Here is a 26317-nt window from a genome sequence, read left to right as displayed (position 1 = left end):
AACCCACGGGGAAAACTTTCATTTACAAACAGTTTTCCAACTGGGGGCCAAAAACACTCCATTGAAAGAATAGTCTATTCAACAAATGGTGCAGGGACAGCTGGGTATCTGCAGGCAAAAGAATCAATCTGGAATCTGAACACCCATATTTTATATAACAAATAAAATTAATTCAAAACAGATCACAGACAGAAATGTAAAAATTAAACTTATAAACTTTCTAAAAGAAGACACAGTATAAATCTTTTTGGGCCTAGGATAGGCTTTGGTTTCCTAGATACAAAACCAAGAGCACAAGTGATAGAAGAAAAAAGCAGATAAACTGGACTTCATCAAAATTAAAATCTTTTTATTACAAAGGACATCATCAAGAAAGTGAAATGACAGGGGAAATTGTTATCTCAAGTCAGAGAGGGCGTGCTTAGCAAGAAAAATAAAATAAATCATTTCATCTATCTACCTCCCCTGTAAAGGAATTGTTTTAATGTTTAAAAAAAATATAGTGAAAAGACAGTTTGCAGAATAGAAGAAAAATTTTGCAAAGCATGTATCTAATAAGAGAGTAGTATCCAGGATATATAACGAATGCTTTCAACTGAACAATACAAGGAAATAGACACAATTTTTACATTTACCATGAATTTAAATAGATATACAAACGGCCAATAAGCATATGAAACGATGCTCAGCATCACTAGCAAAATCAAGAACAAAATGAAATCTCATTTTACACCCACTAGGATGGTTATAGCCAAAACATGGACAATAACAAATGTCATTCAGGAGGCAGAGAAACCTCATATGCAGCCAGGGGAAAGGGACAATGGTGCAGCTTCTTTGGAGAAGTCTGGTATTTCCTCAAAAGCTTAGAGTTATATGGCTCAGCAATTCCACTCCTATATGTAGAGTCATCCCTCAATACCCTTGGGTGGTTGGTTTTAGGAACCCCACACCCTGGAAACCATAATCCAAGGATGTTCGAGTCCCTTTACAATCAGCCATCTGGATCCATGTAGTGGAAACTACAGATATGGCGGGCCAAATGTACAGCCAAAAGAATGAAAACATATTCTCATAAAAAATTTCACATCAATATTCATAGCAGTATCATTCAGAGTAGCCAACAATTACTAACAATATCCATCCATCAATGAACGGATAAACAAAATTACCAAGAATAGGCCCACAAATTTTTGGTCATTGAAACTTTGACAAAGGAGGTGACAACATACAATGGAGTAAAGACAGCCTCTTCAGCAAATGGTGTAGGGAAAACTGAACAGCTGCATGTAAATCATTGAAGCTAGACTACTGCCACACAGCATACACAAAAAAGAATCAAAATGTGTTAAAGACTTAAACATGTAGACAAGACACTATAAACCTCTTAGAAGCAACCATAGGCAAAACATCTGACATACATCTCAGCAATGTTTTCCTAGATCAGTCTACTCAAGCAATAGAAAAACAACCAAAAATATACAAGAGGGATCTAATTAAACTTACAAGCTTTTGCACAGCTATGGAAACAGTAAACAAAACAAAAAGACAACCAACCTATGGAATGGGAGAAAATATTTGCAATAAATGAAACTGCTAGGGGCTTAATTCCCAGAATATGTAAGCAGCTTTTACAGTTAATATGAAAAAAAACAAACAATCAATTCAAAAATTGGCAGAAGTCCTAAAGAAACATTTCTCCAATGAAGACGTACAAATAGCCAGTAGCCACATGAAAAAATGTTCAATATCATTATCAGAGAAATGCAAATCAAAACTGCAATCAAGTATCACCTCTCACCAGTCAGAATAGGCATCATTCAGAAGTTCACTGACAATAAATACTGGAGAGGCTGAGGAGAATTGGGAACACTCCTACACTGTGGAGGGAATTCAGTTTGGTGGAGCCATTGTGGAAAAGTGTATAGATGTTCCTCTAAAGACAAAAAATTGACCTCCCATATGAACTAGCAATGCCACTCTGGGGCATATATCCAGAAGGAACCCTAATTCAAAAAGACACCTACACCCCAATCTTCACAGCAGCACTATTTACAATAGCAAGACATGGAAACAACCGAAATGTCCACTGAGAGATGACTGGATAAAAAGGTTGTAGCATATTTGTCCAATAGAATACTATTCAGCCATAAAATAATAATAAAATAATGCCATTTGTAGCAACATCAATGGACCTGGAGAATGTCATTCTATGTGAAGTAAGCTATAAAGAGAAAGGAAAATACCATATGAGATTGCTCACATGTGGAATCTAAAAAAAAAAGAAAGAAACAAAAAGATAAACTTATCTACGTAACAGAAACAGACACAGAGTCATAGATACCAAACTATGGTTACCAGAGGGGAGAGGGTGTGGGAAGGAATAAATTGGGAGTTCAAGATTTGCAGATACTGAGTATGTAACAAATAAACAGCAAGTTTATACTGTATAGCACAGGAGAATATATTTAATATCTTATAGTATCTTGTGTTTAAAAAGAGTATGAAAATGAATACAGGTATGTTCCTATTTAACTGAAGTGTTGTGCTGCACACAAGAAACTGACACAAAATTATAAACTGACTAGACTTCAATGAAAATATTTTTAAATAGACCAAAAACGAAAAAAAGGAAAATGATATTATCAAACAAAAAGAATAAAGTACTAATTCAGGCTACAATATCGATGAACCTTGAAACTTTATGCTAAAAAGCCAGACACAAAAAGTCAAATAGTGCCCTTTAAGGTGAACTGTATCTAAGCTTTTATTTTACTACTCCTGTAAATTTTCCGGTGGTTTGAAATCTATCAATATTAAAATAAGATGTATTATACATTAAAAGCTTAAAACGCTTCCTCACAGGAGGGCTTTTATTATTAAATTCAGAAACGCATATAAAGCTCTTGGAAAAACACTTTGCACCTCCACACACAATCACTGCTGTCACTGCCACTCAGAGGGTGGTGCCAGCACTGATGAGAGCTGCCTCCACTCTCTCCCCTGCAGAAAGGAGTGAAGGCCTGAGCTCTGACAGGCAGGGTGAGCGTGAACCTGGGTCAGACACAGCCATGTCCCAGGCTCTGCGTTACCCAACTTTCTTATAAAAACTGCAACATGAAATGTAAACATGCTAGAGGGATGTATCTTACAACACGGGGAATACAGACAATGTTTTACAGTAACTATAAATGGAGCATCTATTGTACACCTGAAACTAATATCATATTTTAAATCAGCTATATCTTTCTAAAAAATTAAAAAATATTTCTAAAATGTTATCACTTTAATATTCAATTCGGTTTTAACTAACTACTAAACAGCTTAGAATGTATAAAAGCATTTAATTGTGCTGTTTGTTTACATATTTATTCACATTCAGCCTCTTGCTAAAGAGAATTTAAACAATTCTTTTAAAAACAGCTTAACAACCTTAACAACAAAAAGGCAAACCTGAGAGTGAAGAGAAAATGGATATTCAATACTTAAATGAAACCAGGGGGAGATAAACTCATAAAAATGGATTCCATGAAGTCAGGGCAAGTGTTAAAGGCTGACTAGAAATTCAGCTGTAGGATTCTTGGCAGCTAAACCAAAAAGAAAAGATGATGGGGCGGGTGGTAGAGCGTGTGCTTAGCGTGCACGGGGTCCTGGGTTCAAGCCCCAGGGCTTCCACTAACACATAAATACATCTAATTACCTGCCCCCATAAAAGATCACCAAAGAAAAGAAAAAGAGAAATTTCTTTCCTAAAGAACCCTGATATTAAATTTGGATTAAATACTTAAAAAAAGCAAAAAAGAAAAATAGAAAAGATAAGTGACACTGTGAAGGAAAACCACAGCTGGTCTAACAAGTTAAGTCACAAATCTAAGTGTGATAAGTGTCGGTTTACTGATCTAAGTTTTGCTGGGATACCTGGTAAATCTGAAGTTTAGTGTCAGTTTACTGGGCTAATAAGCTAACCCGAATATCCAAGGTCAACATTTGTCAGTAACGGGATCTGTTCCAAATTGATAAGCTTCAGTGTACTGATTCCTTGCTTTTTGTTGTTTGAGCCTTATTGGCTAATAGCCCCATACTTGTAATTAATCCTATAAAACCTCATGTGCACATCTTGGAGGTGCTCAGAGCTTTGGAAAAGAAACCTCTCTGAGCCTGCCAGCGTAATAAATCTCAGTACTCCAACCCTCTGTGTGATTCTTGTTTCTTGGCTGGCCTGTTGTTTCCATAACAACACAAGGGATAATGCCCGTGAGATAAATCTGGGGAGGCTGCTGGCAGATCCCCATGTCTCACGTGAGAAAATCTGAAACATCCTTCTCACCACTCAGAGTCATCATAAGCCCACCCCACACTTCCCTCCCTTAAATGCAGGAGCACGGTTAGGGCCCAGCCTTTACTGTCTTTGTGTCATCACAGTGATACAGGATGGAAGGGGGAAGAGCACAGCCATTCAAGGAAGGCCACAGCAATTGACATCAAAATGGTGAAGCATTCAACCCCCAAAAGGCCTTGAGGCTCAGGATGAAGAGATTTAACTTCTAGCAGATCTTGAGATTCAGTAAACACCCATTGTAATAGTAACGTGGTGAATAACATGCCCCAGGCAACATGGCAGTCCCAATGATAGCCACAAAAGGTCAAAGGGTGGGAAAATGCTAACTCCCAGGAAATCCCAGCCCCTTGCCCTAAGGCTGGTCCTTCTACTTATTAGCATATGAAACCACCAAGCCCAAGAAAACAAGCAACACAGCGCCACCTCGCGGTCACCACTCTCTTTCCCTCTTTGGTGAAGGCCCACACTCTGTCTGTGCAGTGTGTACCTACTTCTAATCTGAGCATCAAACCCCCACACCTCGTGAAGTTTCTCTTGCCTGTCAATGTATCTCTCTGAATAAATATACCTTTACTCAACACTGGCTTGCTCTTGAATTCTTTACTGCATGAAGTCAAGGAACAAAATCTGGTGGGGCACATCCCAGGGACTCAACAAAAGCCTGGGACACAGCCCTTCTCATGCCCAACGTTTTTTTATTCTTCTATCAACAGGACTGGTCTGTGAAGGGAGGACTGAGACCCCAGCTAAGGGACAGAAGCAGCCTCCAGGGCTCCAGCTTGCAGGCAGCCTCTCCCCCAGCATGGGTCTTGGAGTCTGCCCGGTTCTCTGTGTTTCTCTGTTGTGCTGACTCCCCAGCCATACAGCGTACTCCTAGGCCTGTCCCCACAAAACCCTTCTCTCCAAAATACAAGCACATCTTGTCACAATCCTCTTGTTCAACAAGGAAATGTACAGCCCACTTTTTTTCCTCCCCAATAAAGTACCCAACTGTCCTCGCTCCCATCACACCACTCTTTTCTTAGTGAGAACTCTGCACTCGCCACACCCCATCCTGAACACAGGTGCCTTGCTGGCTATGACCGAGATGTTTCTTTCTCACACAGCCTGCGTCCTTTCACTTTCCCCTTGTTACCTTAAAAAAGCCTTTCCTGAGTCACTCACCCCTCTGATTCTGAACTAACAAAGTGCTGAGGTTGCAGTCACTATGTGCATAACTCCCAGGTTTTGGCTATGTTTCCTTCGCAAGATCTTCATTACGGAGCTGCATCAAGAAGTTTAAAGAGGCTATTCTTACATCTGAGTGGAGGAGCCTGCAAAAAATTTACATGGCTTTGAAGAGAGAGTTAACCAGGGACAGAGAAGTCACGGGACCTAGTCAAAAGTTTCATGAGGCAAAATGTTCTCCCAAGGCTCAGAGTGGCTTCTGAACATGGAGTCGGCAGGAAGGAGGTGACAGGCAGTGATTAGGGTGGGTGATACAGGGTACGCTCCCCCAGCCGGGAAAGAATAGGTTTTTTTCTAGTTTTCCAAACAATTTCTTACTGCCTCTTTTCCCTTATTACCGCATACCATTTCCTACGAATTAAGCATATCAATGTAAGTCATTTGTGGCACTTGGGAGAAGCTACACGATGCCATTCACAGGGCCGGGACATGACAGCCACACCAGTCAAGGTTGAAAGACCAGTGGGAATATTTCCATGGTAATCACGGGCATGCAGCAAACTCCCCAGCTTCAATGACCTCCTCTCAAAATTGGCGCCAATAAAGCTACCAGTCAAAATGCGTGATGATTATGGCCAACATCTGTTTATTAGTTAAGTGCCCGAGACAGCTGTCGCTTAATGGGGAATGAGTAAGATCAACGAGGCCCTGTCTATCTGGCCACACGCGCCCTGCCTTCCTGCCTTGGTGCAGCAGCAGAGTTTGTTAAGCTGAGATGAACGCCCCCAGAGCAGCCCGACGGGAAAGCTCCCAGCTCTGCAGGGCGAGACGTGTTCCTTTCCTTCTCAGAGCTGATCACAGTTTGCTGTCGTCTGTTTTTATGTTTATCCCTTTTGTAACTGCCTCTCCTCCGGAGATTTTGCTCAAGCAGCACGGGGCCAGTTGTGTCTTGCGGCCTGCCGGATATTTTGGGCAGGGAAACAGCCAAGCCCACATCTGGCTCTGGTGCTGAACGGAGAAGGCACAAGGCCCAGGGGCCCATGCTGAACCGAGGCCCCTGCACCCAAAATTATGGTCTGACTTTGGGCAAATTACATAGTCTTTTTTACCCTGAGATTCCTCATCTGTCTATGAAAATAACTGCCCATGGAACACAGAGTTACAAGTATTAAAGGAAATCACCAAATTCACAACCTAGCCAAGGGGCTACCAGTGCATCCTCAACAGATAAATACTGCCTTTACGGCTCTGACACACGCCAAGCTTGGTGGCCGCACAAAGTGTAAACTGCTAAGTGCCAGTGTGTTAAGTGTTTCATGTGTGCTATAATACCCTTTAGAACTTACAACAATCCCAGGAAGTAACGAATATTATCATGCCCATTTCACAGATTCACCAAAAGGTTAAGAGTGGTTACATTCTAGTCCAAGGCGCTATGGTGAGGTAATGGCGATTTCAACGTGAATATGGCCCCAGGCCTGGGCTCCATCTCTGTCCCATCCACCTGAACACTTGCCTATGAAATCCACCTGTCCAATACCCAAGTTTGAAGCCGGCCAGCTCTTAAATGCAATGTGTGCCACCGTTTGTCTATGTTCCTTAATTACCATAAACAGTTCTCAGAAAGCACTTCAGAAAGGAAAGTTGGACTCACGTCCCTGCCCACAAAGAAGAGGAATTCTGCCTTGCCTTCTCCTGTAACATGCAGAAACCCTTCCCATTCACCACCGAATCCTTTTGTATGCTTCCTCCGTGTTCATGTTTGCACACGGCTTATAAAAGTAGAAGTTACCTGCAGTAATTCCATCTCGGTTCCTTTCCAAGGTTCCAGATTATCCATAATCAGGGTAATATCATAATTTTCTGTGAACGAAAATACTACAATGTGAATGAAAATACTGCAACCATGTCACTAAACAAAGAATGCTGAAAACAAGTCATCAGCGACTGCTGCCGCACCCCAGTGAAAACAGGCCTGCAGCCACTCACAACGGTGCCCTCTGAGCAGACTCAGAATAAGAAAGGACAGATTACTGGCCCTAGATAGCTAGGTGCTTGTCTAAAGAATATATTCAGTGAGCCCAAATGTTGGCTTCCTCCCATATATTGAAAAGCACTAAATTCTTGAACTTGAGATACCTGGCTTTCTTTAGATAACAAGCAATGTTTTATTGTTCTAACTACCTGGTCTTTGTTGTAAAGCTCCTATATAATCCTAGCTTCTCCCCTACTCTTGGGAGCAGTCCCTCAGAGTGTTCCGAGAGGCGGTCATCCTGGCTCGAGTCCTCCTGACAAATAAAACATAACTCTTAACATTCAGGCTGCACGTTTATTTCAATCAAGTCCCAGAATAGACACAACTCATCAATTCTGTAATGGGACACACTGGATCAGGAACCCAAAGAGTGTAGTAGTCCAGAAGAACTACGGCTCCCTCTTTCTTCCTGTCATTATACAATCCCACCAGAACTCATTACTATGCTGTCTGCTCCTCTGGCAACCAAACTCAGAGAAGAGTGAACTCAGCAGAGCACCATGCTGGGGAGAACCCCCCGCAGCAGCACTGCAGGCTGCCTGCCCTCCCGCACGCTCTGCCGACCGCTAGTGTCCTCCGTGGAGACCAGGTCAAAAGAGCTGTTCCCAACAACTGCAAAGTCCCACATATTAAATAAAAACATTTTATTTTATACGATATGTTACGTATATACCCATCTCTGAAAACAGCTTTGCCAGAAGCCCAAACCTTCAATATTAATAGGCAAAGGCAAACCCGGTCCCCAAGGGAAAACAAGTCTTAAGACGACGCTAAGGCCTCCAAAGTCCTCTCCACGACAATGAACCAAACTGCCTGCAGGTCTGCAGCTGCAGGAGGCTACATGTCTGCTTTTAAAGCAGCCCCTTCCTGCCCTCGTGTGCTACAATGCCCTTTTATGCCCTCCCATCGCAGGGCAAGAGCAGCCGCTGCAGAAACTTGCAGGGGCCTCAGAGCCAGGGATTATGCCCAGGTCACACTGCAAACCTACTGCCCGCCTCACAGCCCCCAGCCAGCAGGTCACCTGGAAGTCACAGCAAGTGCCCCAATCCAGAAGTCTCTTCATTTGCCAGCACAACTGATCACTGGTCTCCAACCTTCGTCAGTTTTGCACAAAACAGCACTTTCTACTGTGAAGCGGGTGGTTTTCGCTTCTGTGCCCCATCCTTACTGGAAACGTTAAGGGAAACCAAAAGGCCTCTTCTCAACCCTTTTCTGATGACACCCTCCCACCCACAATACTCATATGCTCAAGAGTTTGGATCCACGTGATTTTGTTTCCCTTATGCTAAGTGGCTCAAAACACTGCGGGATTCTTTCTCCTTTGAGTGTATTAGCACTCAGTTTCTCGGCTTTAATCTGTTTTTGTCTCTCTCTTCAGTGTCCCTAGCAGTTGCCACCTCTTACTCCCTTCAGCAGCCTCCCTCCCAACATCTATTCTAGGGAATCAGCTGTGATGAGGGGCCCGGGGGCAGTCACAGAAGATGCAACTAAGGCACAGAGAGGCTACATAATTTGCCCAAGAAATCACCTTGAGCCACCAACAGAGTGTGTCACGTCCCTCTATTTAAAAGTTATGCTAAGCAAGTTAACTTTTTGTAGATTATGTTTATAAACAGATGAGAAATCAAAATACATACAAGGACACACATGAACTCTAAGATGTTCATTAACTCCACTGTTTTGTTTCAATTTGTTTTATTTCTATTAAAAAATTGAGAACCCCTGCAGCCTATATAGCAAAATGTTACTGGGTTTTAAATCCAGAATATAAAGGGGTTATGTCATTACTCAATCTTATATGTATGTTCAGAAGACAAAATGATTTGAAAGTCTCTCTCCCCGCCCCCTACTCACTACTGGCTCTCACCAGAGCTCCCAGATCACACATCTAATACCTTTTCACATTACCCACAGCTGAACTCATCAGTTTTCCCCCAGAACTCCCTCTGCAGCTTTCCGTCCTCAGAACACAGCAGGACCATTATTTAACTCATTAATCCACCCAGAAACCTGGGCCTTACTCCATCCTACCTTCACAGACAGCATTGATCCTTTCATTTTAACCATCAAAACATGCCTTCAATCTGTTCGCTTTTACCCACTGACTGTCCTACCGCTCAAGTGGAAGCCACCAACACTGCCCACCTGGACTCACGAGTCTCCCAAGTGGCCCCACAGCCACTCTTCCCTACATTAGACAAATTGGATTGTGTCACTCCCACGCTTTTTGGAATCTTCAGACCCAATTTTCTTAGAAGAAACTTCAATTCCTTCACCTGGTGAAGGTCTTTGCCATGAAACTGTCAGCTCAGGGAGGGCAGGACCCGCCCTCTCCCCTTGGCCCCGCCCTCTGGCAGAGCTTCAGCTTGGGAGGACCTGCTGAGCTAAATCAGCCTGTATTATAAACCTGGTCTTGAGTTCTTAGCAAACAACTTCACTTATCCATACAAATCCAACGTAGATTAGAAAAATTTTAGATGTTGAGCTAGACAATTGATTTGGGGATTTTGCACTGGCAACCTGCAAGTATATGTTCTGATGATTGTGTCTTGTTAAAACCACACAGAGATTAAAGGAGTATTTGTGGAATGTCTTCGGAGTAAAAGGGACTGTACTTTTACAGATTTTATGTTTTATTACATGAACAACCAGGACAGGGTCACAAATGGAAACGCCTCACAAGTGACAGAAGACAGGTGAGACGCATATAGCAACAGGTCACAAAGATGGTAAGAGCAAAGTTGTTTATCCAACCCCCGAAAAAATTCCTCCAAGAACAGAAAACTCACAATTTTGAAAATAAAGTTCTATCATCTAAAGAAAGAAAATAAATAATCCTCTTCATCAGGGTTTCTAGATCTGACTGCAGAGTTATTAGCAGGCCTTACTGAATCCTAGCACAGAAAAATCAGATGGACTAGTGGTGAGTAAGTTCCAGGAAAACGGCAGTAATTCCTCCACTTGAAAGAGGACACACACTCACTTGTTGAAGGTGACTGCAAACCGCATTCTGCAGAAATTCAGAAGATTCAGACACCGCTTCTACATGGTGATGACACGGAAGGACGGCTTGGATGCATGCTTCTAACTGAGTCACCGGCATTCTTACACAGCAGGGTGAAACGGAGGCACTCAGCCAAGAGCACAGATGTTCCTGTCATGTATCCCAGATCGTGCCTCGGGGACTCAGTAGTCCTGTAGCAGTGCGGCCCCAGGCGAGGACCCGCAGCATGGCCCACGCAAGCAGGAGGGGCACTGTGCTTGAGAAATCCCATCCCCGATGGGGGCAAGACGGGCTGGTGGGGTTGTGTGAACCTATAAATGCTCATAGAAATAAACCTGCATACATTCACGTGATAAAATTAACTGTAGCAGGCTATTTAACAAAATTTCAATTATCAGTGTTAATTTTACCATTCTTTTCCTCTTGTCCCCTGCACTCTGAGACAGGCTTAGGCTCTCTCACACATGCAGCTCTGATGCAATAGTTGTGAATTTATTTTATTTTGCTACAAGTGTTTTCGCTCCCAGTGTCGCTGTGATTGTCGTCTCTTAACACAGTCAGATATCTTCCTGGATCTCTCCCTGTGTTCCTTGCTCCTGCTTCTCAGATCCTGAGATAAAGAACAGGTGAAGGCATATGACTGGGAATGTCAATGAGGACTTGATCAAAGTCCTCAGTGACCCCCTAGGTGAGTGCTGCCCACCCCTTACCTTCGATTCTCAAGGTTCTGCCCAGAGTGACATCCAGACAGGAGAGATTCCTGGGCCCAATTAAGAGCTGTGTGGCTTGGGTGCGGGGAAAGGTGCAGGAGCTGGTTCCATAGCCGGTCACTTCCATATCTCTGCTACTCTCTCTCCCGAGGCCCCGCTGCCAAGCCCCCAGGCTCCCTGATCTTCTGTCCTTCTCTTCTACTCTAATTCAAGCCCTTTTCCTCTTCCTTTATTCCCTGATTATCCCCAGCTGGAGTGATTTTCCCATCACAAAATCTGAAAAATTTTCCTGCAGCTGAAATACAGGTCTCCAGAGGTCAATGCCCATATGGTGGTTCCTGAAGAGAGCCCCTGGTTAGGGGGACCCTCACCAACACTCACGGGGCATCAGACATGTTGCAGGGTCGACCACCCCCAACAAGAGTTTTCTGTGACCCCAAAGCACGCACAGCATCCCTGCTCACTAAAGTGTAGTTTTAGTCATTTATTAAGAAGCAAAAATTTAAAAATTGCTCATGTTTCTTACTAAAATTATTTATGAGGTAGAAAAATTAATTCTAATAGAAAAGAACAAATTTCACTCCATGTTAGATGTGTTCGTCTGACTTTAAATCTGTACCTTGTTTTCTAGGCTCAGACTTGATGTTTTTGCACCTTTTGTAAAAGAATGTTGCCTTTAGCCTGAAATACCCAGGAGGGCCTATTCTCCTGGCTCTGATCTTTAAGGATATTAGCTCTTCTACACTTATGTACAGATGGCAAGTTGCAAAATAGAGAATAACCTTTCTTTTCTTTGGAGGTTATACGGGGGCACCATAATTTGACCCACATGGACAGCTGCAGGAACAAAGGATTCCAAGGAGAAACAATTCGTACAGCAAGAAGTTTGCAACAACCAGCCACATCCCCGCCGCTTTTTAGTATAAAAGGAGACTGAATTCTGCTTTGGGGAAGAGAGTTCTACTGGATATCAATATGCCATTTTCTGGGTCTGCCAGATTTTCAAATAAAGTCACTATTCCTTACTCCAACATCTCATCTCCCGATTTATTGGCCTGTCATGCAGCAAGCAGAACGAGTTTGGACTTGGTAACAAAGTGACTGCATTAGAGGTAGTATGTCTCCACTGTTTCCTCATTTCTAGAATGTCACAACCTATCAGTTTTATATGCTGTTTAACAACACGAACAAAAAACCTATTATACGGAACTGATTCCAAGAAATAAAATTATTTCTACTCCTTCAAACATTTTTTCTTTTTCTTTTGTTTTGTTATGCTTATTGAAAAGAAAATAAAAGTCAAATCATTTTATTTCACGTATTTTTTAAAGCTACATATTGTAAGTACTACAAAGATATTTAAATTGCAATAAAAATTGTTTATATATTAGTAAAAAGATATATACACAATCAATGCAGATTAGGAAAGGAGTAGATATTTACTAAAAATCCACTGCACATCCAGTCTTTTACAAGCATATCCTGGAATATAAACTCTATTACCCCGGAGTCCCCCACCCCCATTCTCACTGCGGAGTCCCTTAGTAATCAACTACCAAGGCACCAGCATAGAACCATGCAATCACTATTTTAGGTATAAATGAGAGTATTAGCTCATTCAATTCTAAAACAGAAACCTTAAAATAAATACTGAACTTATTTACAGATAATCAAATTTGGACACAAAAAAGTACAGTTTCTCCCCCAAGACACAAAGATAATAATTGGTAAAGGCAAGATTTGAACTAATCTGTCTGATTCTAAAAGCTAAGGTGGAAATCCCCTTTGACTTTGGAGGTACAGCAGCACAACCTATCACCCTATCTTTGTTCAGATCGAGCTTTAGACAGCCTGAGACAGCACCCCATTCCTACGGAACTCGAGGGCAAACAATAACAATAAGGATTTATATTCAGTATTTTCTTAAGTCTCAATTATATAAAGTGTCAGCAGATCAGCAGAAAACTCTGGGAAATATGAGTGGCTCCAGAGCTTTTTGCTGATAAGAAACTCATTCTATCAGGACAGAGTGACCTTCCCATGAGAGGCCTCATGGACATAAACTAAAGGCAGCTGAGCAATGAAAACTAGCAAGAACATGGAACTCAAGCAAGAAGGATGCCTGCCATCCCCTGCCCAGTTGCCTCTTCACCCACGTGGACAAGATGGCAGAAGATCCAGGTTCTTGTCCACGTGACAACAAAATGGATTCTCACCCATGAAATGTTATGACTCTATGCTGTCTTAAGTCCTTTACAACTAAAATATGATGACACCAATATCTCAGCAGAATGTCTATGTCTCCACTTTCTCTCTTCTATTAGGAGACTATATCTATGGCTACAAAGCAGAAATTCAATTAAAAACACCATGCACGAAGCCTGGTGAAAGTCTGTGTAAGAGACATTGTTCTCACGCTCAGTGAGTGAAAACTCAGAAAAAGTGGTCCTTCTCCCTCTGCAAGTGGGAGGTAGCCTGATTGTGTGTGTGTGTGTGTGTGTGCGCGCACACGTGTGTGTGTGTAAATCAAATACAACGTATTCTGGGATGTGCACAGTTTTTTTTATGTTATTATTATTTCGTGAGAATGAGCCTACCTTTAAATTAATTTGAATCTATTATTCTGAGAGAGTCTCAGGCTCTTTTGGTGGAGGATGGGAAAGGGGAAAGGAAAGGAGGAAAGAAGTAAATGAAGCAAAGCTGTAAGAGTACTGCTAGGGAAAGGCAAGACATTAATTTTGTTCCTACTTGCATCACACACAAATTAGGGACTGGCTTTCCCCCATGTCTTGTCAAGCACTGAGTTGCAGAAGAACAGGCAACAGCCCTTTTCTCACTGAGCTTGTGACTGTACGTGACATCTTATAGACACAAATTATTTAACCTGATCAAACACTCTAGCAGCAGGATGTAATTCTCCTACTTTGAGAGACAAGGAAACAGGAAGTGAAAGAGGGTATATAGCTTGACCAAAGTCAGAGGACAAGTAAACTAAAGAGGATGAATTCAAACTCAGATCTGAACGCAGAGTCTGATCTTCCCACTACTAGGGCTGGAAAATCCTTAACACATAGGGTCCCCAGCTCCTCTGCATTGTTCCTGGCACCAAGCATTTCCCATGGCGATGGTCTCCAGTTCTCAGAAACAGCGCTCTGTGCAGCCAATAACCTCCATTCGACCTTGATCATCTACCTGCCACGCCCACCAGGCTTCACCATACAGGCAGGAAAGCTGGCTTTCAAGTGCATACAAAGCCACCCCTGGTCTAACCTGGACTCTTCAGCAGCTTTTCCAACGTAAAGGCAGCCATGAAAGTGCTCACAGTTTGTACATGAGCCACACTACCTCTCTCCATCTGTCTCCCCACCTATACTACTTAGCTATGACCATTTTGAGAATCTTGGAAACAAATTTTTAAAAACAGAAAAGAAAGGATTCTGTAACAAGTACTTAATACTTACAATTTTAAATGAGAAGTTACAAAGTGAGTATTTACAAACCGAATCTGCCTTCCTTGGTGTCAGTTTTAACAGTTAAAAAATATAATAGCAAAAATTTCTCACTTAAAAAATTAACAAAAACATCAACAATAATCTGGGATAAACTCAAAAACAATGCCCATGTTGTATATGGAGGAAGTACAGGACTGTACTGAGGGGTAAAGTAAGAAGTATGAAAGTAGAGACATCAACCTTTTGTATGGAGGAAAGCAGTTTTGTAAAGATGTACGTTCTCCTAAAGATAATTCAAAATTACTAAAAAATCTCATGACAACACTTATCCTTTTTTTAACTTGAAAAAATTATATTAGAATTCTTCAGGAAAAATGAAGTCATAATAATAGCAAAGAAAAATAGGGATCGAAAAGCAAATCAAAAAATTGCACTGTCAGATATTAAATAAATTTTTACAATATGTAAGATATAGTGCTAGAGTAAGAAAGTAAGATTGACAGAAATAAATCATGAGCTCAAAAAGAGACTCTAGTGTACATAAGTATTTTTTACAGGTGGGATTTCAAATTAAAAAGCAAAGTATGAATTCAATAATTGTCTTGGTACAATCAGAGAATCCCTGGAAAAAACAAATTCTTTTCCAGTCATAATGACCACAAGAAAAGTTACTGAAAGTGATGTAAATATTAGAAAGTACTAATAAGAGCAAATACAACTCTTTGCTCATATCAATTCAGCTTCTCCTCACTGTAACAAGTACCATTATCATCTCCATCTTAGAGATTAAAAAAACCTACAGAAGAAATTTATACCATTATAAGAAAGCATTTCTAAGAATAATATCAAGAATAAAACCCAAAAAGAAGACATTTACTATCTAAAGGTTATTTTGGGCCACAACAAAAATGAACCTACTGAACAAAATGAAAGGCAAAAAATGACAAGGGAAAGCTCTGTGATACATGTTGATGAAGACAAGGGGCTAATGTTCATAATATACATAGAGCTGTCACAAAGCAACAAGAAGCTCCCTCACTGAAATATTTGCAAAGGACAAAGGGATCATTCACTTTTTAAAAGTTAGGTGGCTAATGAGTGAAAAATGCTCAATACCACACTGGTCATAAAGTGCAAACTAAAACAATGAAAATCATTTTGCTCATCATATTGCCAAATATTTGTAAAATATATTCCAGCTAGTGTCCATTTTTGAGACAACAAACTGGGAGTGATCTTTTGGAGGACGACATGTCAATGGATATATAAACCCTGGAAAACGTGTGTACACACAGGCTGAACTTCACTTTTAGGAATCGTTTCATTTACAAAAAGAATCAGTTCAAAAAGATGTACTCATCAGAGCATTTACACAGCACTGTTTACATTGGTGGGAAGAAAAGCTGAAGTGGAATCATATCCAGCGATAGAGAATTGGTTACAAAATTTATTCTACATCTTTTCATTCCCCACAGGAGAAGGAATTTCTAGATTCACTTGAAAGGAGCCTGGGATTTATGTAGTTGTCACATCCAAGGACTAAATTTCCAGAAACCTCAACTAAAGGAATACTCATACAAGATCACAGGAATGTTTGTACAAGAAGGATGCCAGTCAGACACCCTTTCTGACAGTGGAAAATGGAGAAAACTTAAGTGTCCACCATCAAGACAATGATGCGGTAAATCACGGTGAGCTGTGGCCACTGAAGTTCCGGTGTTTCGGCGTGGTCCAAGGCCTTGTCCACAGTTCTCTCCCACGAAAGGTGTCCTTACACAAGAGACCAAACCTGCACATCAGGAGACCCCTTTACTCTATCTGAAAGGACCGGGTGAGTCTGGAGGGAGAGGACGTCTGTGATATATACCTTAGTGAATAAACCGAGCTGCAGAAAACATATAGTATGGCCTTATTTTTCAATAAAGCTTATATACACACACATATACATAGATTACTCATATACATTTATGTATGTGTATATATATATGACATAGGCCTAAAGGTCATGAAATATATACTCCACATTGTCAGCAGTTTTTACTCTCAGGAATAAAGTTGAAGGGAAGTAGGGGACTTTCGGTACCACCACAGTTCTCTTTTCAGTATTCCAGTTAAGTTTACTTGGAATTTAAAAGTTTACTTAAGTCCAAAGTAAAATGGACGGGGATTCCACAACACAGAATGCTATAATGGTCATTAAAAATCATGCCAGCAGAGATAGAATACTGTAAAAAAAATTGTAATAAGCCGAATGGAAAATGGAGGTCTCCATACAGCAAACAGGAACACAGTGCTCGCTGGTTTTTATGACAGAGTTAATACACACTGATGAAAAGAACAGAAAATAGATTTTAAAGTGTTAATTATTATCTCTGAATACTGGGAAAAGGATAGACCTTTTGACCCTTTTTTCAGACTTTTATATTTAATACACATTATTTTTCATCTGAAAAATGCATTTTTAGATGTCTAGTACCACACATTGGAAAAAATACATGAGTACTTACAGAAACAAATAACTAGGAGACACCGCAGCACCATCACACAGTTCAGAATGGGTGATCCTGAATAACACCACGCAGTTACATAAGGACCCAAAAAGTGAAAGCACCCGCTGTAACAGGGTGCGGCCCCCTTCTATTTGTCAGTTGTGTCTTCAGGGCACTGACCACTTGGCACTGACTGCGCATGCGCAGGAGGGCCAGCGATCCTCTCTGGGTTCTGCGAGAGAAGGTGGGACAGCGAGGGAGGGAGAAGATGGGAGTGGGTGGAGCAGAGGGGAAAAGTGGAGGGATACAGATGGACAGGATGAGCAGGGACTAGGGAGGGATATGGAGAGGGGAGGGTGGTAGCAGTGTTGGAGAGAAAAAGCTTTACCTCTGGGGCACCCAGAGGTGGCAGACGAGCCTCTGTACCATTCTGTAACCCTTCAAGTCCCGCAGCTCAAGTTTTACCTCCCTGATCCAGCCCTCCAACCGATGCTTCTGCAGAAGCCCTATGGGGATCACACCCATTGCCCCCACGCGGACCTGGGTTTTCTCTTGCTCTGAGAACCAAGCACCCGCAGGTGTTGTCGCTCAGAACTACCTTGGGAAAGGTACATATTCCCCTTTTACACGCTGGGAAACAGGCAGGCAGGATCACTGCCTTAGCTCCACTATCCCAGGTGTTGGGCTGGCGGGGAGCGGGATGGTACAAGATCAGAGCCCCAGACAGAGCAGACTGCCTGAGTGTTGGTGCATAGTCCCCATCCCTCCTGGGTAAACCATACCCAACCCTAGTGGAAACATCAAGGGCTCGCAGTGGTTCCCTGGGTGTGGGAGAGCTGTCCTCATGTGAAGGAAAAGTCCAGCTGGGCTAACAAGCTAAGTCACAAATCTAAGTGTGATAAGTGTCGGTTTACTGATCTAAATTCTGCTGGGCTATCTCATATATCTGAAGTTTAGTGTCAGTTTATTGGGCTAACAACCTAACTCGTAATTCCAAGCCCAACAAGTGTCAGTAATGTGATCTATTACAAATTGATAAGCTCCAGCGTACTGATTCCTTGCTTTTTGTTCTTTGAGCCTTATTGGCTAATTCCCCCTTACTTGTAATTAAGCCTTTAAAACCTCATGTGCACGTCTTGGAGATGCTCAGAACTTCGGAGCAGGAGCCCCTCTGAGCCCACCGGCATAATACTTCTGAGTACACCCAACACCCCGATTGGTGCTTTTCTTGGCTGGCCTGTTTCCATAACACTCAGCTCCAGTGCCCAGCTTTCTAGGTAGATAGGAGTGTTACCAAGTCGAAATTATTTCTCCTCAGTGCAGGACAGGACAATAAGTTGGGAGACCAGATGTTGGGGCACGGAATAGCAAGTTTCTGTAGACCTAGATGGCAAACTAATGTCCTGGAAAACCATCTCCCCAAGTCACAATTCAGGCTCCTTTCCTATGTGCTTGGTTGTTGCAAACTTCTTAGTGTAGGGATTCCTTCTTCTTAGAATCCTTTGTTCTTGCAGCTATCTGCGTGGGTCAGATCCCTGCAATCCTCCAACAAAACAAAAGTTATTTTCTATTATGCAATTTGCTATCTTTTAATGAATGAAAAAGTGTTAAATATCCTTAAAGGTCAGAGCCTTCAGAATAGGATCTCCTGTTTATTTCAGGCTCTAGGCAACATTGTTTTACAAGCAAGATGAAGCCTAGGAGACAGAGCATAGGGTTAAATTCAAAGGAACAGATCTAATATGGAGTCAGATTTGTTCTTTTCTATTACCCGGCCAGAAGACACTTGAGGATTTAAATCCCTTTAAGTTAAAAATAACTAAAATTTTAAACTAATTTAAATACATAGGTGGGAATGTGCAAAGCATATCTGGAAAAGCACCCAAAGGATAGTAAACAGTGACATTTCCAGAGAAGGCTGAAAGAACAGAGGATGAGGGAAATCTTCTTTCACTTGTGTATTTTTGTGCTCTGTTTGAGTTTTTTTTTAACCATTTGCTTGTTTTTCTTTTTCACTTAAAAAAAATGTGTAATGGAGCAAAGAGTAACTAGCTTAGCAAATAGACCAGCCATGGAATCACTGAGTCATCACTTTTGATGTAAGCCAGAAAGCATTTATTGACTCTCTCCAATGTGCTCAGTCCTGTTTTAAGACTTCTTTTAATATTATTATTATTATTATTACTACTACTACTACTACTAATATCACAATTACTATTATTACTATTATTTTATGAAATAATAACACTGTTTACCTCACCCCTGCCCATGGCTGGTGGAAAACCAACTGAGTTTTTATTGAGTTGTTTTCCAAGGAGTAGAGATGAGTTTATAAACAGAACACATCTTCAGGGTAAAACAGGCAGAGTGCTTTTCCAGCAGGCCAGACAGCTATGAAGGGTTTTCAACAGAGGCGCCCAGAAGCTGAGAGAGAATGCCTCCAGGGCACTACAAAAAGCTGACCAAACTGTCTTCTCCATGGCACTACTGAAATAGGAAATTACAAATCTGACTCCATATTTGATCTGTACCTTTGACTTTAACAAAGCCAAGTTAATATGCTCCGGTCTTTTCATGGGTTATGATGTCACTTAGGAGATGGACAGGTCAACAAGGAACCACTCTGCCGTGATTACGGAGCTGGGGAAAGGGACGGGCTGCAAGATGTATGATGCAGCGGCAACTGTGCCCGTGCTTCTAGGCAGGTATCCAAAATCACCTCGACAAGGTGTCAAACACTTGTGCCCACGTCCTCATCAACAGACATGTATTAAAGACAAATGGAAACATATAAAAGGCCAATACCCTTGATGGGTACACCGTCCAAAGAGCAAAGTCTCAGTTTGACAACTGGCCATCTCGGTTCCCTGGGATTCATTCTTGAAGAACCTTAAAAACCACTCCTCTGTCCTCAAGAAGTGCTGCATATTTGTCCTATCTTTGGCTCAGGGATGGAGCACGTTCAAGTGAACTTTAATGTCTGCACAGATTTGACAGTCTTTCTCAAGGTTCCCTTGTCCATTCCAAAGAGACCTGAGCTAAGTCCATCCTCCGTAAGATCTATTCCCTCCAGTGACAGCTCATTGAGCCTGCAATTAAAAGCCAAGTGAACAAGACTGTCCTCAGCTAAAATGTTCACCCACCCTTCACTGTTTTCTTAATCTCCTCTCCTGGCTAATTGCAACAGACTAACACCTCCCTCCACCAAGATACCCAACTATGTCATTTTGTCTCCCCAAAGAGAAAGTAAGGTCCATAAAAGAGGAGACAACTACATAGTCACCTCTGAATTCCTAGCATATAGTAATGTCAATAAATAGAACTCAGATTATTGATAGTTTCCTTTAAAACCATTCTGGTTATTTGAATGAGACCTTGGAAGAGAGGTGTTTGCTGTCCAGTATCTTGATCCACAAGACTCTGGAGGCCTTTTTCAGAATGGCTGTTCACTGATTCATTCAAAACACAACTTATCAATCAAGGAGTAGCTGTGGTTTTCTGCCAGGAGTTTGTGGTCACTCTAATGTCAGAACAGCTTTAAACTATATCCTTACTTTGGATTTGTTATTTTTCCCTACTTCCAACAAAATTGACTTTCCTTACTTTCTTGCCTTGAGGAATTTTTTTTCCTCTTTCACCCTTTAGTAAACCAAGATACTCAGGATTGGCTAGGCCCATAATATGATCACCCATCCAACTCCTATTTTGAGAGGCCTGGGGCTCATCTCCTGCCCTCCTGTCAAGGCAACTGAAAATAAGTCCAGAAGCCAAGCAGCACCCCACGGCTTCTAACGCTCACGTATCTCCCAGAATCCCTGCTTTCTCGTTTGTCTTGGCTTCTGAGAATTTCCCCTCACTTTCTTGACAATTAGTTGTGCAGGTTGAAAGATGAGGAAGGAAGGTTTTATTTGTTAATCAGCATTTTATAACACTTGTCTAATGAAGGTTTCTAAGAGTTTCTAGAACCCTCCATTGCCGAGACAGAAACCACACTAGACATTTTCTAAATTTAGCTCTCATGTGCATTTTTTCTTTGCTTTTGTTTTCTTAACTGCTAACAGACATTATTTAATTAAAAAAAAGTAAGGCCCCAAAAAGGATATAACACTGAAGGGGCAAACAAAATTAAAGGGCAAAGACAGAAAAATGGTAACTACTCTACAAAGTTAATATAATACATACACTATGTATCAGATCAGCAAATCTCAGTAACAGCTAATAGAAACATGACCATGTGGTAAAATTACTCTCCTGTCAGGACATGGCCAACAGAAAATACAATTAAACCAACAGACTAATATCCTAAGTCTGGCAAGGTACAGAACGCTACAATCTAAATGTGTCTACTTCTTGAAATGAGGGAGACTCACCAGCTCTTCTCTGTGGAGCCTGATCCCACGGGAGGAGGGTGAAGTGAGCTCTGTAAGTACCCAATTAGCAAACTGAGTGATGAATAAATAGACGTGAGCTTTGATGACAGAGATGATACTACTATTCATTTGTCCTTTAAAGTATGACTTCACTTTCAGTGATCAATACTTTGGCGTCTTCAGGACTTGAGATTTTAGGAAAATGCACAGCCTGGGCCAAGACCTCCTCTTTCAGCTCGTGACACTGCACGTAGATGTTTCAAGGGCACCTCCAACTCCACCTGCAAAGAGCTGTCTTCACGGTGCCCCTCCCGAGCCGTCCTGCCCAGGGCCTCTGGTCGGGGGGTAAGGTCTCCCTGCGTTTACCAACTCAGGCCCATCACTCACAGATGCGAATGGACCCCTCCTTCAAGGACCAGATATCCTCAGTCACCGAGTCCCACCACCCTAAACTGACCTACCAGATACTCACTGGCACTCACTCAGCACTGACTCTGTGCTGGAGACCATGCTGCACACTGCACAGTGTATCTCACTGGATCTCCACAACAGTCCTGGGAATTGGGTACATCACTGCTTCAATTGACTAGATAAATTGTTTCACTTCCTTGCCTGTGTCATTCAAACTGACACAGCTACTAAGCCATAAGCATGGGCCTGAAAACCACTTGAAAATTGAACACTGCTACACCTCGCAGCCACCCTACACTGACTCATCACATCACCTCCTGCCAAGCCTTCTAAATGTTTCCAAGCATTCTACAAGACAAATGTGAACTACGAGAGCACCCCACTCTCCTACTTAAAATCTGTCAATGATGGTCCACTGCCCTTAGGGGAAAGCCCCACCGGGCTTGAGCACAGCCTAAGGCCCCAGCATCCGCGTTCCCTGCGTGGCCGCGCCACCTCACCCACCACGCAGCCCTACACATACCGTGTCCAGGACAGGGATGCTGACTCCGCACAACCCAGGGCTTGTCTCACTCGAACAATGATCACTTTCTTCAGTGTTCATCTTCTTCATTGCTGACTCTCACAAAAATATTTTCTCATGATGAATCAATATCTTTTTCCTTACAAATTCTCATCATTGATAATGAGCTCCCCCCAAAAGAGAGAAGACATAATTCTCAGTCTCCTTATTTGTAAAGTGAGAATAACAAGGAAATATGAGAGGTTTTAAGAGAAATAATATTCATGTGAGGCTGAGGGACAATTCCATCATACAGTAAGCACTCAATATGTACTTACTTAATATTAATAAGAATATATTGCATTCCAGCAACCTTCAATCAATGTTTTATGACATTGTCTAACAGACTACTGACAAACTGTTGGACGAGCCCCTTAGAGCAGATCACCACAAGCATACTGGGAGAGGTAAGCGCTGACTCAGTTACAGCTGCAGCCACCCAGCACTACGGGGCGGGGGCAGTTTGCTCAAACTCTTACATATTGCTTGAGCATTTAGTTCTCGTTATTGAATAAAGACAGGTGTTCTTTAGTCAAATCTCCTGAAACATAAATCTTCAAAGATTGATGCAAATTAGGTTTCAAGTACAACACTCTCACTAGAATTTATCTGAAAATTATAGTCTTAGCTACTCCACACATCAAAAGGGCATTTTCTTAATGTATCTGACTAAATACACTGAAAGGGTTGTTTAAAAGAAATTAAGAAAAAGCCATTCTGAATAAGCTCTCAGTACCATCTGCACAAAGCCCCACCCAAGGGTCTCATTTCTCACTTCCACATATGTGTTTTCAGGTAGCTTAACTTGGGTCTTGGTTTCTTATATCATGGGGCGGGGAATAGTTGTGGATAGATTTATGTAGCAAATATATACCTAGGGTATTTGCTGTGAAGGACTTCTAGAAATAAGAAGATTGATATATAGTCCCACCCATAAGAAACTCAGCCTTTGCATTAAAAATAAAGTGAGAGATACATTTAACAAAATTTACAAGATTTGTACATTGAACTTTTTGAAGTATCACCAAAATAAATTTTAAAAGATCTACATATATGGAAGACATTCCATTTTCTTGGAATGATTGACAAAATTATTATAAATGTTAAGACTCCTCAAAGTGATCTATATATTCAGTGGAATCCCTATCAAAATTCCAGCTAACTTCTTTGCAAAAATTGAAAAACTGATCCCAAAATTCACATGGACGTGCAAGGGGCCCAGGACAGCAAAAACAACCTTGAAAAAGAAGAATAAAGTTGGAGGACTCACTTTAAAGTGTACTAAAATGCTATAGTACTAAGTCAGTATGATACTGGCATAAGTTTGGATAAATATATCTAAGAGACACAATAAAAACCCACGGGGAAAACTTACATTTACAGACAGTTTTCCACTAGGGGGCCAAAAACACTCCATTGAAAGAATAGTCTATTCAACAAATGGTTCAGGGACAGCTGGGTGTCTGCAGGCAAAAGAATCAATCTGGAATCTGAACACCCATATTTTATATAACAAATAAAATTAATTCAAAATAGATCACAGACAGAAATGTAAAAATTAAACCTATACACTTCCTAAAAGAAAACACAGTATAAATTTTTGTGGGCCTAGGATAGGCTTTTGGTTCATAGATACAAAACCAAGAGCACAAATGATAGAAGAAAAAAGCAGATAAACTGGACTTCATCAAAATTAAAACCTTTTCCTTACAAAGGACATTATCAAGAAAGTGAAATGACAGGGAAAATGTGTATCTCAAGTGAGAGAGTGCATGCTTAACAAGAAAAATAAAATAAATCATTACATAACTACCTCCCCTGTAAAGAAATTGTTTTAATGTTTAAAAAAAATATAGTGAAAGGACAATGTGAAGAATAGATGAAAAATTTTGTAAAGCATTTATCTAATAAGAGAGTAGTATCCAGGATATATAACGAATGCTTTCAACTGAACAATACAAGGAAATAAGCCGAATTTTTAAATTTACCACGAATTTAAATAGATATACAAATGGCCAATAAGCATATGAAAAGATGCTCAGCATCACTAGGGAAATCAAAAACAAAATGAGATCTCATTTTACACCCACTAAGATGGTTATAACCAAAACATGGACAATAACAAATGTCATTCAGGAGGCAGAGTGACCTCTTATGCGGCCAGAGGAAAGGGGCAATGGTGCAGCTTCTTTGGAGAAGTCTGGTATTTCCTCAAAAGCTTAGAGTTATATGGCTCAGCAATTCCACTCCTATATGTAGAGTCATCCCTCAATACCCTTGGGTTGTTGGTTTCAGGAACCCCACACCCTGGATACCATAATCCAGGGATGTTCGAGTCCCTTTACAATCAGTCATCTGGATCCATGTAGTGGAAACTACAGATATGGCGGGCCAAATGTACAGCCAACAGAATGAAAGCATATTCTCATAAAAAATTTCACATCAATATTCATAGCAGTATCATTTAGAGTAGCCAAAAGTTACTAACAATATCCACCCATCAATGAACGGATAAACAAAATTATCAAGAATAGGCCCACAAGCTTTTGGTCATTGAAACTTTGACAAAGGAGGTCAGAGCATAGAATGGAGTAAAGACAGCCTCTTCAGCAAGTGGTGTAGGGAAAACTGAACAGCTGAATGTAAATCATTGAAGTTAGACTACTTCCTCACAGCATGCACAAAAATGAATTCAAAATGTGTTAAAGACTTAAACATGTAGACAAGATAGTATAAACCTCTTAGAAACAACCATAGGCAAAACATCTGACATACATCTCAGCAATGTTTTCCTAGAGCAGTCTACTCAAGCAATAGAAAAACAACCAAAAATATACAAGAGGGATCTAATTAAACTTACAAACTTTTACACAGCTAAGAAAACAGTAAGCAAAACAAAAAGACAACCAACCTATGGAATGGGAGAAAATATTTGCAATAAATGAAACTGCTAGGGGCTTAATTCCCAGAATATGTAAGCAGCTTTTATACTTCATAAGGAAAACAAACAAACAATTCAATTCATAAATTTACGGAAGTCCTAAAGCAACATTTCTCCAATGAAGACGTACAAGTGGCCAGTAGGCACATGAAAAAATGTTCAATATCTTTATCAGAGAAATGCAAATCAAAACTGCAATCAAGTGTCACCTCTCACCAGTCAGAATAGCCATCTTTCAGAAGTTCACTGACAATAAATACAGGAGAGTCTCTGGAGAATTGGGAACACACCTACATTGTGGTGGGAATTCAGTTTGGTGGAGCCATTGTGGAAACCTGTATAGATGTTCCTCTAAAGACAAAATATTGACCTCCCATATGAACTAGCAATTCCACTCCTGGGCATATATCCAGAAGGAACCCTAATTCAAAAAGACACCTACACCCCAATCTTCACAGCAGCACTATTTACAATAGCAAGACATGGAAACAACCGAAATGTCCACTGACAGATGGCTGGATAAAGAGGTTGTAGCATATTTGTCCAATAGACTACTATTCAGCCATAAAATAATAATAAAATAATGCAATTTGTAGCAACATCAATGGACCTGGAAAATGTCATTCTAAGTGAAGTAAGCCAGAAAGAGAAAGGAAAATACCATATGAGATTGCTCACATGTGGAATCTAAAAAAAAAGAAAGAAAGAAAAAAAAATATCTACAGAACAGAAACAGACACAGAGACTTAGAAACCAAACTATGGTAACCAGTGGGGAGAGGGTGTGGGAAGGAATAAATTGGGAGTTCAAGATTTGCAGATACTGAGTATGTAAAGA

At 41.1% G+C, this 26317-nt stretch overlaps 1 protein-coding gene across 5 annotated transcripts in view; it reads right to left on the bottom strand.

The window, feature by feature from the left end:
- Positions 1–26317, bottom strand: part of LOC140699564 (trafficking protein particle complex subunit 9-like) — a 217174-nt gene that overhangs the window by 60802 nt on the left and 130055 nt on the right. The window contains exon 3 of one of the 5 annotated variants that reach the window (XR_012077745.1): positions 10935–11155. The exons of the other annotated variants lie outside the window; for them this stretch is intronic. The gene's annotated coding sequence lies outside the window, so the exon portion shown is untranslated. Of the gene's footprint in view, positions 1–10934; positions 11156–26317 lie in introns of those variants that run through there. 5 annotated transcript variants of the gene reach the window in all.

The sequence above is a fragment of the Vicugna pacos genome, chromosome 11 (genome assembly GCF_048564905.1).
Source record: "Vicugna pacos chromosome 11, VicPac4, whole genome shotgun sequence".
Classification (NCBI taxonomy): Eukaryota; Metazoa; Chordata; class Mammalia; order Artiodactyla; family Camelidae; genus Vicugna; species Vicugna pacos.
Note: the sequence above shows the minus strand (reverse complement) of the source record. Positions and strands in the feature narration are given on the sequence as shown.